At 42.2% G+C, this 4,504-nt stretch overlaps 1 protein-coding gene across 1 annotated transcript in view; it reads left to right on the top strand.

Moving 5' to 3' along the window:
* Positions 1 to 887: 887 nt before the first annotated feature.
* The window catches only part of LOC107092178 (hyaluronidase-4-like), a 10,122-nt gene continuing 6,505 nt past the window's right edge, over positions 888 to 4,504 (top strand). The window contains exon 1 of the mRNA XM_015386501.1: positions 888 to 1,006. The gene's annotated coding sequence lies outside the window, so the exon portion shown is untranslated. The remainder of the gene's footprint in view (positions 1,007 to 4,504) is intronic.

Consider the following 4,504-nt stretch of genomic DNA (forward strand, 5'->3'; position numbering starts at 1 on the left):
GAGTTGATGCAATCAGCTGGTTTTCCTTAAATAGAAAACTTTAAATCAAATTGTTTTTGTTAAGTGACCAGAGATGACATGAAATGAGTTGGAGCTATCGAAATAAACTGAATAGAATTGAGGAAAGTGTACCTTCAGCTCAGGTGAAATCATGCAATGTGTAAAGGAATTGAGCAACTTGTGGGGGAGGAATCTAACCCTCACCCTTCCACAAGGTTTAAGAGTATAGATGATGGAATTGGTAGCGGTTGATGATTTCAGAGAGGGCTCTGTCTCTGAGGAACCCAGCGGTATCAATGAATGACTGGTTAATGACCAGAGGCATGGCCTATGGCTGCTGAACCCATCAAAAACAGTTCACAGGGTTACCATGGTAACCTGTCATACTTTAGGAGGTCAAAGTGTTCAGACCCTTCATCATGGCAGAGATGACAGGACTAAGGTTCTTCCATCTTAGGAGGTATTGCTCAGCAGGTATTGCTTAGGAGGTGTTGCTTAGGAGGTGTTCTTAGGAGGTATTGCTCAGCAGGTATTGCTTAGGAGGTGTTGCTTAGGAGGTGTTCTTAGGAGGTATTGCTCAGCAGGTATTGCTTAGGAGGTATTGTTTCACTAAAGCTGCACTTTCCTTACCAGTGGAATTCGATTCTTCTTTCAGATTTCAGAAGCAGAGCAGCAGCTCCTGACTGGTGACAGTTTCTAGATGAACGGAGGTTTTTCTTCTACAGAGGATCAGACCTTAGAGCTCAGTAAGCTGAGATGGTTCCCCCCCCCACCCCTTTCTTTGTGACTCGGCCTCCCTTTCTTTCCCTCCCTCCTTTCCTCCCTCTCTCTAATCGCAGTGTTGTGGTGCTGACGCTCTCCCCTCCCTCTCCGTCGCCTGCCTGCATATAAGCCTGGATTAGTGGCTGGTCTTCAGAGATGAGGTTCAGGCGTCTGGGACGTCTGGTGCAGAGGGCCGCCATGACCCCTGCTGTGGCCCCTGAAGATGAGACTCCATCATGGGAAGGTGAGCCTTCAGACTTTGGAAGTCCTTCTTTCCTGTTGATCTGCTGTGTTGCACAAGGAAGAGGATGAAGTATATTTTTAAATTTGGCTAAGGCGGCACCTCCTGGTGTTTTGGGTGATGAAGGAAGGGGGAGGAGAAGGGGACGCCCTGTCATGCTAAGAATGTTACAGAAACCCACAGAGTGCAGAAATTACGGCTGTTTAGAGATCAGAAAAGCAGACGTCTGTTTCCTTTATTGTTGATGGGAGTTTTATTGCAGCGAGATGAAGCTGAAACGTTTACAGTCTCACTTCTTACAGACGCTCTGACTCATAAGCACTTACTGTAAATCGTCTTAAAGTCCTGCAGCATGGGGGGGCAGACAGATTAAAAGCGGTTCCAGCTGTCAGAAGAAGCCGTGTTGTTTTCCAGGTTCCTGTCTGCAGATCAGCATCTCAGTCAGAGATCAGCGCTGCACTCAGCTCCTGATCAGCTGACAGGATTAGAAGGGAAAAGGTAAAAGTCCATCGGCTGTCTTCAGGCCTTCATATGAACCACATCCTGTAATAAAATGCTGGTTTGAACATTTAATGAAAAGTGATTAAGAATCGGTTCAATGAGTTATCGGACTATGGAAAGGTCAGATTAGGGAAGACGTGAAAATCACTTTAAACTCTTGCTTACAGACCTTTAGACACTTTAATAAAACACCAAGCTGAGAGCACAGCTGGATGATTATCCTTCAGTCAGCGTCGACTAAAGTGATTCCAGGAGCAGAGAGGAGGCGTGTCAGAAAGGTGTGGAAAAATCCATTTTTGGATTCCAGTAACTCCATTATGGCTGCAGAAGAACCTGGGATGGCTCATCTTTTCCATGCTGCTTCAGTTCATGAAACTTGGATCCTTTTTGCAAAGGCTCCTTCTCAGTCAGGTAGAGGTCTGGACCTTGGTTCTGTTGAGGATCAACAGGGTTATCAGCCTGATGGTGTCCTGCAGATGTTCACAGGTTTCTACAGCTGGCTGCCTGTCACAGTAAACCTGACCAGTCTCCGCTCCACCAGGTACATGACTCTGATGGAGGGGAAGTCTTTTTGTTCTGAAATGTTCAGGCTGTGGTTAAACATCTCTTCTTGGGTCCTAAGTGTCACATGGTTCTTAATTAAGATGCTATCTTCTCTACAGAAAGACAAATTCCCCTCCTGATGAATCTTCCAAACCAGTTGCCACACTGGGAAAGCGGCCATGACATTCTGCCCTAGTTAACATGTTTCCTTTGGTTATTCTCAGTAAACCTCTGCATGCTGCAGACCTGGTTCCATAGAGGTGGTGTCGTTGCTGATTATGGTGTCAAAAGTGGTGTCAAAGGTTCACACATTTGTTACTTAATTAGAAGTATAGATACTGCAGTTTAAAAAAACACTCTTGTAAAAGTTGAAGTATCAACTTGACCTCTTTACTCAACTAAAAGTGAAATAATATGTTCTCCAAAAACTCCTTAAAGTATAAAAGTATAAAGTAACATTTAACAAAAACAGTCAGATGCCACTATATGAATTGAAAGCTCAATTTTACGACTATTTCTAGAAATTCTTTGAGATAGGGCCAAGGAGGAGGGAGGTCTTGTTGGTCTCCGTCTCCCGATACGCTCTCGCCTGTGTCCGACCTTTCAGACATTTCAACATCTTTTTCTGAATCCTACATTGTAGCATGGCATAGACAATTCACGTTAACAGTTTAAAGAACACCTGCTTGCTTCTGATGATTTCCTTTAGCTAACCAATGAGTGTTTGTGTTCTATGACTCATCCAGTCACACCAGTTTTCACTAGATGTGGATGAAGCCAATGATCTGCAGTGGATGGAGCACATGACGTGAAATAAATATTTATAAACATTAAACCAGGGGTAACCAATTAAAAATCATTAACCAGTAAAGGTCCTGAGACATTTTTAATGATCTTTTAATTTAACACTGAAATAAAATTAGGTGTTTATGCATCCATGTTAAACATTGAAAATAAATGAATAGAAAAATTTTAAAAGATAGAAAAAAAAGGAAATGTTTCCAAATTAAAATCTAAAGTGTTTTTTGCAGTAGAGAACAACAATTGTTCAGTTTGGTTTATAGACAATTTCCTGATTCCCATATTTTCTAAAACACCTGAACTGAGCGTTTGTTATTTTTCTTTCTTTTTTCTGTCTTAATGATAGCAGGATTCCCTGCAACGCTTTAAACCTGGGTTTGAATGAAGACTAAGCCATTCTCAAGCACATATCAAGGTGCTCATTCTGAGCCTGGATCCATATTTATTTTTGATTCTGTTCATGGTGGAGAATCCTGCTTCACAGCAGCAGGTTGAGCCAAGCATACTAAATGTTCAGGCTCCGCTCCGGTCCGGCCAGGTCACGATCCGATATTGCAATCGCACCAAACAGGAAGGTTTGTCAAATTAAAATATAGTAACAACAGATCGGTAATAACTACAGATTAGAACATAATTCTTATATATTTCAAAAAACTAACACTGTTTATTTAAATGATTGGATGCAAACTATTGGTTCTTCAACAGAACAGGAAGCAGATTTCTCATCTCCATCAGAAACCGCACATCTGCTGGATGCTGATGGGGATTTTTTAAATATGTCTTATTAAATTAAGCGTTCATTTCTGCATGTTTTCCTCCTTCGTATTTAATGATAATATCGCTCATGCTCTCCTCGAGCTTTGAGGATAAGTCGGAGCGCAGCAATACAGGAGGAACAGCGGAGGCTGTAGGCTTGGCCTTGTGCAGGAGGTCTGGAGCTGTGCAGCGGTGACAGAGGATGTGGGATTTTGGGGTAACAGGAGAAGCGGCCCAAGTGACGTGTAGACACTGTCGACAGAAAACATGCAGTAATTTATAAATGTTTTAAATCAGGTTGGGTCCGGATTAGCCAGCAGGTGGGTTCTCTGACCTCTGCATAAAACTGAAGCCAAGAGTAACGAGTAAAGTTTGTTTTAAAAATGTAAGGAATAGAAAGTACAGATAGTTGTGTGAAAATGTAATGAGTAGAAAGTCAGAAGTAGGAAGAAAAATAAGTAATGGAGTAAAGTATAGATACCTAAAAATAGTACTTACGGTAAGTACAGTAACGAAGTATTTGTACTTCGTTACTTGACACCTCTGATTATTATTCCATCTATTCGCCGGCTCCTCTTCAATCCTCGGTTAAACATATTTTGTTAAATTACCAACTACAACTCAAACTCTCTTCAAAGAAGGAGCTCAGTTACTGCTGCGCTTTCATCCTGATGGAGACATACCAGACAACGCTGTTAGCCTGGAAAAGCTAACATAATACCGTGCCAATAGAAGCTTTGAACTCAGTGGTAACATTAGAGGAGGGGGGCATTGTGTTTACATCAACAACAACTGGTGTAAAAAAGATGGGGTGCCAGCTTCTGCTCTTCTGCTGGTTTCTGACTGTTGACTGCAGTCTATCTGCCCAGAGTGTTCAGAACATCCAACCACCCTGGATAA

This window comes from Cyprinodon variegatus, unplaced genomic scaffold, assembly GCF_000732505.1.
Source record: "Cyprinodon variegatus isolate N-32 unplaced genomic scaffold, C_variegatus-1.0 Scaffold370, whole genome shotgun sequence".
NCBI classification, from domain to species: Eukaryota; Metazoa; Chordata; class Actinopteri; order Cyprinodontiformes; family Cyprinodontidae; genus Cyprinodon; species Cyprinodon variegatus.